Source organism: Pleurodeles waltl, chromosome 1_2 (assembly GCF_031143425.1).
Source record: "Pleurodeles waltl isolate 20211129_DDA chromosome 1_2, aPleWal1.hap1.20221129, whole genome shotgun sequence".
Lineage (NCBI taxonomy): Eukaryota > Metazoa > Chordata > Amphibia > Caudata > Salamandridae > Pleurodeles > Pleurodeles waltl.
Genome location: NC_090437.1, coordinates 25,056,964 through 25,072,448, shown reverse-complemented (window position 1 = coordinate 25,072,448; position 15,485 = coordinate 25,056,964).

The following is a 15,485-nucleotide window of genomic DNA, read 5'->3' as shown; positions in this document are numbered from 1 at the left end:
TCTGCAACAGTCCCCAGCAGCATCCCAAGTGGGCAGCCATCCGAGGCTGCAGGAGACATCCTGCTGTGTCCCTCAAAAGGTGCAGACACATGCACCACCGCCAGCACCTCCGCCACAGACTACGCCGCAAGCATCAACACCAGCCCTGCAATGTGCTCAGACAGTGCCACCACAGCTGACATGGCTATCATCCCCAGTGGGCAGCCGTCCGAGGCTGCAGGAGACATCCTGGACCCTGCCCAGCTTCCATGAGGCATGACTCTCAGCACTGTTTGCACCTGCAGGTGGCAGGCGAAGACGCAGCAGGGTGGGGTATGTCTCTGCCTCCATGGCGTATCATGCTACCTGTTCACAGGCAATCTCGTGGCACATACACCCATGTGAGGGAATGGGTCCAGCCACACTGCATGTAAAGCACTCTGAGCAACAAGCCCCCTCCAGAACCATTTGAGAATCACATCCAGTTCCTCAGTCCTTGGCAGGATGAAGCACTCTGGGCACCAAGCCCCCTAAAGAACCAGTGGAGAATCACATCCACTTCCTCAGTCCTTGGCAGGATGAAGCACTCTGGGCACCAAGCCCCCTCCAGAACCAGTGGAGAATCACATCCACTTCCTCAGTGCTTGGCAGGATGAAGCACTCTGGGTGCCAAGCCCCCTCCAGAACCAGTGGAGAATCACATCCACTCACACAGTCCTTGGCAGGATGAAGCACTCTGGGCACCAAGCCCCCTCCAGAACCAGTGGAGAATCACATCCACTCACACAGTCCTTGGCAGGATGAAGCAGTCTGGGCACCAAGCCCTCTCCAGAACCAGTGAAGACTGTTATCCACTTGTGAGACTGTGGCTCCCCAGGATAGTGCAGTGGGCAAACTACCCACTGGAAAGACTTGTGAGACTGTGGCTTTGCACTCCCCAGGATGGAGCAGTGGGCAAACCACTCACTGGAGAGACTTGTGAGACTGTGGCTTTGCACTCCCCAGGATAGTGCAGTGGGCAAACCACCCACTGGAAAGACTTGTGAGACTGTGGCTTTTCACTCCACAGCATAGAGCAGCTGGCAAACCACCCACTGGAGATACTTGTGAGGCTGTGGCTTTGCACTCCCCAGGATACAGCAGTGGGCAAACCACCTACTGGAGAGGCTTGTGAAACTGTGGCTTTGCACTCCCCAGGATAGAGCAGTGGGCAAACCACCCACTGGAAAGACTTGTGAGACTGAGGCTTTGCACTCCCCAGCATAGAGCAGCTGGCAAACCACCCACTGGAGAGACTTGTGAGACTGTGGCTTTGCACTCCCCAGGATGTAGCAGTGGGCATGGAGCCCCCTCGTGGAGCAATGGCATTGTGCGTTCATCCGGCTTAGGTTCCCCTCTCCTCCTCCCCCTGAGGTGCCTGTTTCATTTCGATCTAATGCCCCTGCAGTGTTCTCTCCATTTCGATTCAGGTATCTTGTGTGGGCTTTGCCCATGCATTTTGGGACACTGATCCATGGACGATGTTTGATTAATATCCGGACTTGTGTAGTTGGTGTACATATTTGTATATACTGATTTTTTAACTTGCACTATCTGATTTTTATTGATTACAATCGTTACAATCATTCAATTTGGTCCTTGCGTTCTTCCAGGGGGTGAGGCGGTGGATATGTAATGTTGCTGCATGTATTTGTGTGTATGGTGTTGTGGGTGAGGTTGGGGGTATTGCGTGTTGCGTGTGTGTGTCACTCTCTTTTCCCTCCGCCCCTCCCCTGTGTTCTAGGTGCAGTACTCACCGTGATCATCAACGGCGTCTTTCATGCTCCTGAAACAGAAGGAGGAAGACCAGCATGGGCAGGACATGTAGTTCGGGCTCCATAGCATCCTGGTTCCTCATTGGGTGTCGAGAGGTGAGTGGTTTCCCTTTCAAGTACTGTTTCCACTGTGCTTTTGATCGCGTTGGTACCGCCCTGGAAAAGGTGGCGGATAGGCCTCTTGTAATAGTGTGGGCAGTACATTGTCTTCCGCCTGTCTGTTGGCGGTTACCGCCGCGGTGTTTGTTTCTACCGCCGTGGCAGTCAGAGTGTTAAAGTGGCTGTCTGTATTGGCGGTTTTCGCCATGGTAGTGATTCCATTTTTTTCCGCCAGCCTGTTGGCGGTATTACCGCTGCTTTAACACCGACCGCCAGGGTTGTAATGAGGGCCATAGTCCCCATTTATATTTAGCTGATTCAAATAGGCAAACTTGCCTATTCTGCCAATTTTCTGTCTAAACAAGATAATTCTCATGGTGGTGTGTTCTATCCCATACATGCTGTACAATATGTACAAATAATCCAGCATTTAATAAAAATCATGAGCAAAGTAATGTTTAACAATAACTTGGAGATATTGGTATCAATTAAAGTGAAATGTGTTTGACATTGCCTGCACACAAATTACACATAAATTAATATGTTGAAGTTACAAAGCATCAAGTCATTGACTTGTGATATTTTCTATTTTCAGGTGACCAGGGATATGGTTTGCAGCCATGACTAATGACCCCCTTCACAAGTTACCAGACAAATGGACAGAAGAAATTCAATACTGCTCTCTCCAAATCCTGCAATGTGGTGAAGCATATGTTTGGTGTACTGAAGTCTTGCTTCAGGTGCCTGGGCAAATCAGGTGGCAGACTACTGTATTCACCTACTATGGACTTCAAAATTACATTAGACTGTGCAAGATTACAGAATATCTGTGTGAGGACAAATGTCCCATGGGACTATGAGGGATAATCCCACTTGACCAGGAAGAAGATGAAGACTCTGCAGGAGAGATTTTCCACACTATGGCTGGTCATGAGAGACATAATAGAATTGTTGAAAATGTCTTCACTTAAAACAGAGAGAAAACATTTACACAAATACATGAGTCGTTAGTCATTATTGAAACCACAAATGATCTCCTTGTTTGTTTCATTTTGATACAGTTTGCAAATGTTTAAATGTTAGCTAATTACTGTGATCTCATCCAAAATATGTGACAACATATCTTACAGACGTGCTATACCAGGTTATTTTGTACAACCAACATCTGTAGGTGATGAAGTGTGTATGTGTGACATCAGATATACAATACTGAAATATTTGTGACAACGGACATATATAAGAGCAAAATATGAAACATCACCCTCAAGGCATGGCTCACAACCAATGTAATCTCCAATGCAATCTCATCACATCACCATGTTGTTTCAGTTTACAAATCTGTAACATGCAAGTATCATGTGCAAGGCACACTGCATGTAGGATGAAATGTGGAACAGTGTGCACAAGACTAATGTCTGTGTGCTGGTAGTATGTGTTCAAAGTAACACACTTTAGTATAGAACAAAAGGACTGTAGAACTGAACAGTGTGCTCAGACTGAATGTGTATGATGCATGTCAGTATGCTGGTAAAACCAGAATACATGTGGATTACAGTATTGGTCACTGAATGTGCTGTGCCTCCTCACTGAGTGCTTAAGTGCCTGTCCTGTTATATTTCCTGGAGGACCTTGGGTTCCTTTGTGGGTAAGGTTATGGCTGCCTGGGGAAAACATGAGGAGAAGAAGAATCCCACCAGACTGAGTTTCAGATTCCAGCAAAGCTGCAAGCTGGGTGGGACATCCACTGGAGTATGGGAGAGTAAGCCTGTCTCTGCGTTTCCCTAAGTGTGTGTTGAATCAGTGATAGGTCACAAGAATGGGGCCTGGACACATCTAAGGAAAAGAGAGATTAGTCTGAGTAGGGACCCTAAAAGAGTGGGACAGAGGGCCCAGGGTTAATCTTTTGATGCACATATGACTGTGGCTGACATCCAGGTGTGTACCCCGGTAACTTGTATGAATCTTGATGTCGGAGAAATCAGATTTGGAGTCCTGCCTTGCTGTGCTTTCCTGCTGCCTGCTGATCCCCGGGCTGGGTGATAAGGACTGCACATGCATTTGCTGAACCCAGAGTGACTCCAAGGGCAATCTGGCTGGCCTACTTGTATGAATTCTCAGGGACATTAAAGACTTACAACCACCCTGCTTCAGCACCTGGACTCTGCCATCTGTCAGCCTGTCTTGCCAAGTGCGTGCAACTCCAGTCCTGGACTCATGGAAGTGAGCCTAAGGTGTTTTCTCCAGCAGAAGCCATGGATCTTTTGTAGACCTGGTGCATCGTCTTTGTTGCGTGGGTCAGAACCGGCGCATCACCCTTGTTGCGTGGCTCAAAACCAGCATATCACCCCGGTTGCACAGCCCACAACAGGAACATCGCCCTTGTTGTACGGCTCTAAACTGCCACATCATCGTCATTGCATGGCCCTTAGCATTGTTGCATGAGTGCAACTGTGCAGTGCAACACTCAATGTACATTTGTGTATCAATGTGCCAGATCAATTGATATAAATGTTGAGAAAGTACTGGTTACACCCTGGAAATGATGTAATGGGTGGGGCTGGCTGCATATCAGGAAGTGAGAAAAGTACTTTCACTTTCTGTTAGTGTCTGTTGGTTAGTGCTGGTTGTTGTTGTCCAAGTACAGAAAGAGTTTGGAGGTGATTTTAGCTGTTTGTGGTTTAGTCTGTGTCTGGTCTGTCCCTATTTCCTATAGATTGTGTACTTTTTTGTGTCATAGTGGTGTATGTTGTAATTTTATAGTTGGGTGTTTGTTCAATTAGGGGTACTGGGTATTTATGCATAGTTTGGAGTGTAAGGGGTATTATCTTTTTTGTTTAGGGTTTTAAGGAGAGATAGAGCCATGTCTGGGAAGGATAAAGGGGAGGACTATTCCAAGGGAGAGCTCAGTGCATTGATCTGAATCGTTATGCACTAATTTCCACAGATGGTGGTTTCTGGGGGAAAGGTAAGCTATGGTTACCCCCAAAAGATCACAAAGATCGATGGGAGAGGGTGCGGTGGTACATGGGCCAGGTGTGGTGGATCTGCTGAGTTTGGAGATTGGAGGCCCTGTGGGTATTTATTTCTGTACCGTCAGCTCGTAGTAATGCTGATATATTATTTATGCTCAATTTTAACCACAAGATATAGCTGTCCCATGTGGATGCCTTGTGACACAATAGGCAAGAGAGAATGATGCTAAGTGGCTGATGTAACAAACTAACACAAAGCAGCATACCTGGCATAAATGTTGTGTTGCATTATATGGAGCAAGCACTCATGGGGGCAAATAATGCCAAGCAACCCTTTCCCCAATTGGAGTTCACTATTTAACAATAACCTGCACAGATTAATGTTTTGGCATGTCAATGTAATGGTATATATAATGTATTGCTGTTTTGGCTCACTCAGGTGATGTAAACACTGCACACTATGTTAGCCAAACTTATCCTATGGCTAGATTCACATTACATATCACCATCCACACTGCACATGGAACAAGGTATATATGTGGTAAGGGTAATGTGTATGTACAAAGTGTCACATTTATCATTGTTATAGCCAGCACATCCCAACAAGTCACCTCCCTGTGTACTGACAATGTATAAATATGTGTGTGTAAGGGTGTTGAAATGTACAAAACATTGGGATGTCATAGTGCATAATTTTGAATTTGAACTGTGTGTAGTTGCAATATTTAAAATGCAAATTTAAAATTAAAGTCTTGCAGGCATAGATTTTTCACCAGGGAAAAAGTTGACAGCTATCGGGATACTAATGCATCAAGTAAGTGTAATGAATACATGGTGACATCTGTGTGTGATCCATCATAGTTGCAACAGTGTGATGTGTATGGGGAGGTATTCATTGCCTGGCAAAAAATGACATTTCTTGTACCAACAGAACAGCACATGTCCACAGATACATTTGGAATTAACGAGGAGGCATGCTAGTGTCAATATAGGTGTGGTTAAACATGCCTGCATATCCACACTTTCAATATGGCAAATTCGTACCTGTACGTGTACCTGTACCTCTGTGTCAGACCTAAATTAATTTTGAATAGAGATTGGTGACGCTGTCACCAGGTTAGATATCACAATGAAGTCATTACACAACTGATAGATGTTGGGAATGTGGCAGTTACATCCCAATGATTTTCAGGATCATGAAATCACCCAATGAAAATGTACAATTGACACCTGATCATGTGTTTCAGCAGGGGTGTGAGTAATTTATATGATGGCTGAACAATTTATCAGTACGAACACTTATCTGAGGCATGGGTGTTGTATTCCTGCCTTAGGGGTGACTGAGCCTCTCTCAGAGGTGTCCATGTCATACATATTTAAAATGGAGTGACAGAGGACCAATTGCACTGATGCCCTGGAGGTTGTGGGGTTGTAAGCAGCTACTCTATTGATCCATGGCAGTGGTCAGACCATTAGCTTTCAGCCTGTCTGATGCACATTGTGATGGCAAATGTCCACATAGCAGGGTTCTTGTTCTGTGGCTTAGCATTTGTAAAGTGGATGTCAGCCTGCATATCTCTGTGATATGTGTATCTATAGAGCACAGTGTGCCAATCTCATTGTAGTAAAACCTATGCAGCTCCAGTAGGCCTCACTACATGGATACATTGTAACTGGCATGAGTGTGGTGAGCAGGACAAATGCACTAGAATGTCAATTGATTGGCATGTCAATACCAGTCTCATGGCCAGTATATGCCCTACATGGCATTTCTGTGATGCTTTCAGACAGTGCAAGGTGTCAAGCCAACTTGCTGCACTGTGTATAAGTGAAAATGCAGGAATGTACAGTAATACCATGATACAGCACATTACTGTATTTTGCCTCCCCAGCAGTAATGCAGGCATACTTTTATCATGGTGCCACAGTGCCCTGCATTGTAGGTAACATAGTTCTGGGCAAGGTAAGTACTCCTGGCTGCATACACACACTCCTCAGATTCCTTTAGCAATTACTTTGTGTGCTGTTGAATGCAGCACAGAGAGACTGAGTCTACTGAACTGTGCAAATCAAAACATTATCTTGTTTTTGGTACACTGGTGTACATGATGCATTATGTCATATTTACAGGTACATCAAGGATACAAAATCTGTGATGTCTTCAATATTAAAGTGTTGAGGCAGTGAGACACCCATCCTCCATCTATGAACTGGCTTCCTGCCACTGAATAAGACAAGTCAGCAATGCGGTTTGCCTTGTGTTAACTCCAAATTACTTATAAATTGAAATGCCCCCCACCCTTGCATGATACAATTCCAGCTCTAAAAGTGAACATATCTGAGCCAATTACTAAAAATTGCCATTGACACATCTGAATGTGTGTGGGTTACTAGTATGAATGAAATGCATGCTTTTAATTGGGACTGAATAGACATATTGTACGCTTACACTGATCTTCCTTAGGTAAATTTGAAATATTGTATTAGGAGTTGTCATTTTACTGAGGGTATATTGTACACATGTGTATCCCGAAATTTGGGGTGGGTGTGGAATGGCACTTAGACTGAAAGTGTGCTATGCCTATGCAACTTGACCTAATATGAGTGTACATTTTCTCCCTAGCTACCATGACAGAAGACACGGCCAAAACCTTTGACCTATGACCGGCACGCTATGGGTACATCTGTAAGGATGCCAATTGAGTCAGAAAAATAGGCTGCATCAATGAGAAGGCAAAGGCTACTGGCATTTTGTGATCAGGTACCAGGTCCAGGTCATAGAAGCCCCAGCAGCAACTGAATCTCAGGCGGGCACCCAGCAGCCAGGCAGCTCACATCCCATTCCTGGATCCTCAAGTGGACAGCAGCTGACAGGCACAGGGCAAAAGAGGGCCAGACGTGCTGCACCCTCCACTTTCAGCTTTATGCTGGTCTGCCAGATGCCGAAAATGAAAAGGAGGATGGCTTTATTATAGAAAGAGCAGACCAGCATATGAGAAAGTTTACTGACATGCCAGGAGGCACTGGAGTGGATTTCAAACCAAATCTGACTCTCCCTCAGAAAATAACCTTCCCTGTTTTTTAATAGTAACTTTGTTTTAGTAGGCATAGTTATGGTTAGGGTTTAGTATAGGTGAAGGTATAGTTTAGGTAAGTTTTATATAGTTAAGTAGTTTTAAAGTCGTAGTTGTTTAGTGATTCTTTTACTATTTCAAGCCTGTAAGTGGGTTGGGGCTTGGTGTTTAAGAAAAAATTTAAAAAAGAAAATCCAAATAATGTTATTTTTGTTTAGGTTTCTGTGTGTAGTTAGAATATGTTTAGGGTGTAGTCGGTGCTTGTATTGTACTGAGCTATGTGTATTAAGGGGATGAGGGTTGATGTTTAGATTGTCATGTGTCAAAAGTGTTTAATATACATTAGGTTTTAGATAAAATAGTATAAGCTAGTTTTAATCAAAGGATAGTTAGTGTAGATAGTTAAGGTTTGCTAGTGGTTTTAGATAATACTTTTCCCTACTTAATAACTAAGTCATTGTTCTAAAGTTGGTTATTGTTTATGTGTCATGAGATGGTACTGTGGTTTTAAGTTAGTACATGATGTATAATGTGTCCTGAGTACATTGATGGTATATGTTGCATTGTCAGAGGGCTCTAGACAACCGTAAGTCTGCCTCACAACTGAGTTTTGTATGGAACCATTTCCAATCATTAGACACTGTAAGTGGGGCTCAGAATTAGATTTTACACACAGCAATACACAGAAAATCTCCTTAATGTAGCACCCTGTGTGAAAGGGTGCTGGGAGGTAAGTGTTTAATTTGACCTTTTTTCACAGAATGCTGCTCCCTGCCTGCTTTGTTACCTAAACTGCTCCATAGCACTAACGCAGGCACCCTTTTATCAATGTGCACGGGGTTCTGCATTGCTATGTCAATTATAGTAGTGCAAGAAATTACATCTGTCTGGAAAATGCCCATCTCAATTGACATTTTTGCTTAGTGTGCCACTTAATGCACCTCACTTAGAAAAAACTGACAAGAATAACTTTTAAACATATGTCTCCCATTCACCCCTGCACTGGGGAGATACGGCATTATTACAGGTTCTCTGGTCTTCCGCCTATGACAAATTTGTATGTGCAAATATGTTTAAATGTGGATGCACTCACACTCAACATGTAAGGCCTCTCTGAGTTAAAGTGACATAAGTCGGCTATTTTGGCCTGGATTGCATTACTCAGCATGTATCAGTATCTACGGAGTGAGGCAAGGTGCATTTGAAAGTCCGGGTTAGTGTCATTCACGGTATTGGTTTGTCCTTGTGCATCCTTCTATGGCACAAGTACAGTGCTAATCCATGAGATCAATGGGCATGGGTATCTGGCTAATATTGATGCAACCATCCAGGGTTATGCATTGTTGCTTATCTTTTGCAGGAGCAGTGATGTTTTCACATTTGGGAAAGATGTAGTAACGTTTACTTTGCAACATTAATATTGATATTTGTTAGAGTGTTTTGTCCTCACATGCTTCACACTTCCTATTTATTGGTGGTAGGTTTTTGTATACTTTGCAAGAACCTACTCACTGTGTGCCTATCAGTAAAATGGATTGTGTTGAGACACTGACATTACATTGATAAGGTACAAAGTACTCATCATAACATTAAAATGTATGTAATTGGTGTAGGTGCACATACAAAGACAGCATGTGCCGTTAAGTTGAGCTCACTTATCACCATGGTAGTACCTGACGAGGGTTTGGTGATTAGCCAACAAAACAATAACATTGCTATTGAGGGCATTCATTGATGCTATGAAGGAGTCAATCTTGGATCCCCACAGACTTGATGGAAGTATTGATGGCTCCCAGCTGCCTGACTACTTCACCGGTGTCGGGAGCAGGAGGCTGTTGTTGCTTTTCCTTCTGCATCATGACTCTAGCAATGTCAGCTATGGACTTATCAATCCCATGAAGCCAAGAGTAGGTGCCAGTGATAGCCTTAGTCAACCCCTTATTAAGGCTCATACACCTGCGGACTCTTCCAAGAGTGTCCACTACCAGACTTTCTCAGCCATCGCTGCCAGATTCCTACCAATTGCTGTTGAAAAGTAACTTGGGGGACCTCAGAACCCTCAGCTGTGATGTGACCCACTGATGGTCCATGTTCAGTTTGTTTTGGTTCATCTTGAGACCCAACAATGTTTTCTTTCTTTGCCATTAGCGGAGGAGAAGTTTCCGTACTGTCCAGGAGCTGTTGGAAGGTGTCTTCATCCATGGGGGACAGGAAGGTGTCCTGAACAGGTTGGGCATCGTGGACAGCTGATCCCCTGGAGATTGTTTGACCTTCTGATTTGTTTTTTAAATTGTCACTAAGTTGACATGAATGTATTAGACCTCAATGTTTTTGTTAACATTCAGACAGTATTTATACTTAATTTCTGATACAAAGGGATATGTGTGACGTATGCCTCTTGGAAGCATCTTTCAGACCCAGGGACTCTACATCATTTTCTTACACTGGTGACACCCATTTCATAAATTGGCTCTCAAGAGACACCAAACCACTGTAAGTTGTTACATTATCCCATTGACCAGAAACCTGCTGATCATCCTGGACACCAAACTCACCATGAAACTTCAAATTGCCACAGTCACCTCAACATGCTTTCACACATTTTTCATGCTCAGACATTTCTTCATATGGTTCCCTCCTGATACCTGTCAGACCATCACTCAGGCCCTCATCACATGCAAACTGTACTACACCAATGCACTTTACTGAAGCATCACTTCACACCTGCTCCACAAGAGGCAAACTATCCAACACACTGCTGCCAAACTATTTCTCAACCTACCTTGCAGAATGCACATCATACCTCACCTCAGAAAAATACAATGGGTGCCCCTTCAGACACAGTGCCAGTTGGAGATGCTCAGCCACACCTACAAGGCACTACAGTACCAGGGACCCACCTAGATCACACATCTTCTACACTTCCACCAAACAGTCATGAACCTCTGCTTTGCATCACTTCCACTCACCAACACCCCCAACGTCCACATGAGCAAGACAGGGAGTAGAGGGTTCTTTTATGTGGCAGCCTACACCTAGAATGAGCTCACCTACAACATCAGGACATCTGCATCAAATATAGATTTGTGATAGTAACTTGACAATTGCCTCTTCAAGTGATCCTACTTGCAGAGCATGCACCTGGATACACTCTGGGTGATAAGTTGACCCACTACAACCCCACAATAAATAATTTTCCTTTACATTACACTTTTGCCTACCTAGCCCCAACAGAGGCACACTTGGGTCATGATGAAAGGGGGCCGGCACTGGCCCATCTGCCAGGTTTGCAATGTGCCAACATGATGTGCTGCTCCAGCCCAGGTGTTTTCACTTTATATTTTGGGGCTTATAGTCCTGATCCATATTGTTAAACATTGCACTACAGGTCACAGTACTCAAAAGTCAAACTAAGACTGAGACAGCAGAACACGTATGGACTGGGAGAAATTGGCAGGGCTGGACTGGACTGGAAAAGTTGTCACTGCCCAAGGAAAGGAAATGTATGTGGTGGATGACTAAAAATGTAGGCCATTTCTGCCCTTTCCCTTTCAAACATTGCAGCACAGTAAAAGTGTCTTGCTGTGTTGCACTGCATGTCAGTTTGAACATATGGTCCCTTGTTTCTATACACTCTAGGGTCCTTGCTTTTCCTCCACATCAGCACTGTCTGGTCATTCCACTCCAGCTACCAACTCTGTTGGGATGAGGAATGCCACCTGCTCCTCTAAGGGGTCCAACTCCTCCTGGACATCAGGTACTCCTCCTATCCTCATAGCTGCCCTAAGGTTCCCAGCCAGTTTTTCTTTTGTCCTATGCATGCAGTCATGCCACCTCTTCTTGTACTCTTTGTTTGTGTAACACAGTTTATCTTGTCCATTATGGTTTGCCATACTGCATCGTTCCTTGATTATGGCAATTTTGAGGTGCCAGACAAGAGGTGTTCATTTTTGGTCACCTCACTGATTAATATCTGGTTCTCCTCCTCACTGAAGTTGAACTTTCTCTTCCTCTTCCCCAGGGCTGATGTGAAGTCTTCTGTGTTGAGTTACAACCCTACTGGGTCCCTGAGGCTCCTTCCTTTCTTTCTCTGTCCTGAGTAATATTTTTTGTAGATTACTGTCCTTTTTTTAGTGCACCCACTTTGCTGAGCACTCCCATATGATGCAATGAGGATTTGCGGCATGTATAGGTGCTTTGCAGCATGCAAATCGACTTTGTGTCATGTAGGTTGTAGTTGTGTTACTGCACATTGCCAGATTCTCAACATTTTCCTGCACCGGAATTCATTACGCATATATGGTGCTTGCTCCCTGGCGCAAGGAAATGACGGCCAGGGCGCAAACATTTCTGACACAACGCTGCTTCGCACAGCATTGTCTTTCCCATTATAACTTTGCCCCTAAGTAAATAATTGCCTCTGAACGGTGTGCAATATCAGCCCCGTAGCAGAAATGTATTTCTCTACAGGGAATTTTAACACGCACTATCCCCATTGGTTGAACCCCAGTGGCACAACGCAAACTGATAGGGCTCCCCAAAGAATGTGAAGAGGGGCTCCTACTCTCCTATATCTCGCAGATATTCATTCACCTTGGGCTGAATGGGGCCCCTGAAGGGTTTAGTGGCCCCTGAAAGGCTGCTGCCCCTGTGCGCTGAAGGGGTTTGTGTTGCGCCCTTATTGAGCAGTACACGTCAACATCCTCTTAGCCTTGATGTTGTCTCAGGTGTTTCATAGTACCTACTGCTCAATATGTTATAATGTATATTCAGCGTCAGTAAGTGATGCCAGAGGCTGGGCCTTGCTTCATAAGGAATTTGTCTTCTGAGACTGACATGGCAGTCATTGGTCTGCTATCACAACCATCGCGCCTCGGCTCAGCGGCACAAATGTATAATATGCATAAGAATTAGGGATCAGCATTTTAATGCGGCTGGAGCCCATCTAAATAGATGAGACCAATCTCATCCTGGAAGTGAAAAAAGCACGTCTGATTTGATTGGATCAAACTGAGGCAGAAAAGAAATAAATGAAACTCGAATAAGTGCCCAGTGTAGGCGAGCATGGCAGGGCATCTGCCTGACAAGGCTGGCGAAGGCCCTAATGTGATGCGCTCAACGAGCGCTGACATTTATCAAACAGAGTTCTGTTATTTGACCTCCCTCTGTAAACATTGACACCGTGCTCACATTTGTAATAGATTTCGGTGTGTTTCCCACAGCTGAATGTTTCCACTGGGAACGCTATTTCTTATTATGCTTCGAAATGCACCTGCTCCTGCTCTGAGGCCAAGACATAAAAACAAATGGCGGCAAACCTCAGTCTCGCAGCCCCTTTACAAGCCCCGACTGCACGATTGTCATTCAACAGCTATCCAACCCTTGTTGGCAATTAGAAAGATTTTCAGTTGTGTCGCAATTCGAAAAACAAACCACATTATAGCCTGAGCTGTCTTGAATTAAGAGAGATTCGAGCGTTTTAATTCCATATAAGTAATAAATATTTGAAAGTCGATGACGGAGAGCCACTGGCAAACCCTGGAGGGTCATAGCTATAATTACAGCAGCAGATGCAACTGGGATATATGTGGGAGAGGACTGGGGGCAGTGCTCCCCATTTGTGACTGTTTTTCACTATACAGCACAAGTTTACCTGGGGCGGGGGGGGGGGGGGGGCGCATTTGCCTTGCTTGGATTAGGGCACATTTAACCCTTGCTACGCCACAGGTCTACTTTGGAGCTGTATATGTAGGAACTATGATGGGGTTTCCATGACATCTGTGTGTGGGAGGGTCTAAGAGACAAGACCCACTTCTGTGAGGCATGCCAAAGAGTCTGCATACCTTGGGGAGAACAGACAAACTACCTTTATAGCCTCTATGTAACTACTGCACGTGTCGACTGCACCCTTATTCAGGGGGGCCAGATTTTCATAAGAAAATCCTGGATTGGCACAGGCATAGAAATAGGAGTAATTGTCCTAATACGTCCTGAGAGGGCTAGGTCTTCTCAGATAGATAGATAGATAGATAGATAGATCACCAGTAGGTATGGCTAATGCCTAGTTTCCATTGACAAAGCATTTTTTGTTTTGCCTCTAACTTTGGTGCCCTATGATGAATCTTCACAAAACTTTCAAAAATAGTGCCCAAGTCACTTCAGTTGCTGTCCTTAAAGTTTCAGGGTGATCCGTCCAGCCAGGGCAGAGAAAAAAGGGGGGTCCCAAAACATGTATTCCCCCTGCAATTTCCTATAGGGATTTTGAACATGACTACAGCCCAAACCTCTAAATGGAATTACACCAAATTTAGCAGAAAGCAAGCTCTTGTTCCAGAAACAGCCAGTTTTGTAATTTGGTGTAAATCTACTCAGTAGTTTTAGAGTTATTAAGTAAAGGCAAAAAATAAGAATAAACACCTATGGATGCAGATCCTCAGTAGATTTGACATGATCTGATTGGCTGCCAGCACTTTATTCAGAAAGTGCTGGCAGCCATCTTGAGACTTGTATTCAGTCGCGTTACAAAAAAAAAAAGTAAAAAAAAAAACCCAGAAAGGGGCAGGATAGGAATACCCTGACCCCTTAGGCCTTGTGGTGGGGTCGGGGACAAAAGCCTATTTTTAAAAAGTGTTACCGCAAATTTGTAGTAGATCCAGGAATCTGCAGCAAAAACATGTTTAAAAAAAGGCCCAGCTCTCCCTGTGCCGCTGCATCGCTCTTGCTCTTTTCTTCTCCTTGCTTTTTCAATTTTTTTTGTGCCTTCTCCTTGCTTTTCCCTCACTATGATTGCTTTCTCCTTGCTTTTACCACTGCTTTAGAGTCCCTTCTCCTTGCTTGTCCTTCGTTTTCAATGCTTTCTTCTTATTTTGTCCCTCATTTTTTTGGGCAGCTTCTCCTTGCTTCTCCCTCATTTTCACTGCCTTCTCGTTGTTTTTTCCATAATTTTTTATGTGTCTTTTCCTTGATTTCCCTAGTTTTCAGTGCTTTCTCTTTCATTTTTCCCTGTTTTTTTGTTCACCTTCTCCTTTGCTTTTCCCTCATTTTCACTGCCTTCTCCTTGATTTTTCTCTCATTTTTGTGTGCATTTTCCTTGCTTTTCCCTAGTTTTCACTGTTTTCTCCTTGCTTCTTCCAGTGTTATTTGAGTACTTTCTCCTTGTTTTTACCTCATTGTAGGAAGCTGGCTCTGTATATACTATATCAAAATGAGATATAGGGGGTCATTATAACATTGGCGGTAAAAGCCGCTTACCGCCGTGCAGAAGACCGCCAACACACCGCCGTGGCCGCGGAATTCTGCCACGGTCATTATGACCCACAGCTCGGAATCCGCCAAAATCTAGACACCCACACAAGTCCACCACACCAAAGGTCAGTGATAAACTGGCGAAAACAAATCCTCCACCGTCACGCCAACAGGAATACGGCCACACTATCACGACCCACGAATCCACGCGGCGGTCTTTCAACCACGGTATTCCATTGGCGGTACACACCACCGCGCTCAAAATACACACTCATTTACAAAACACTACCACATTGGACAAT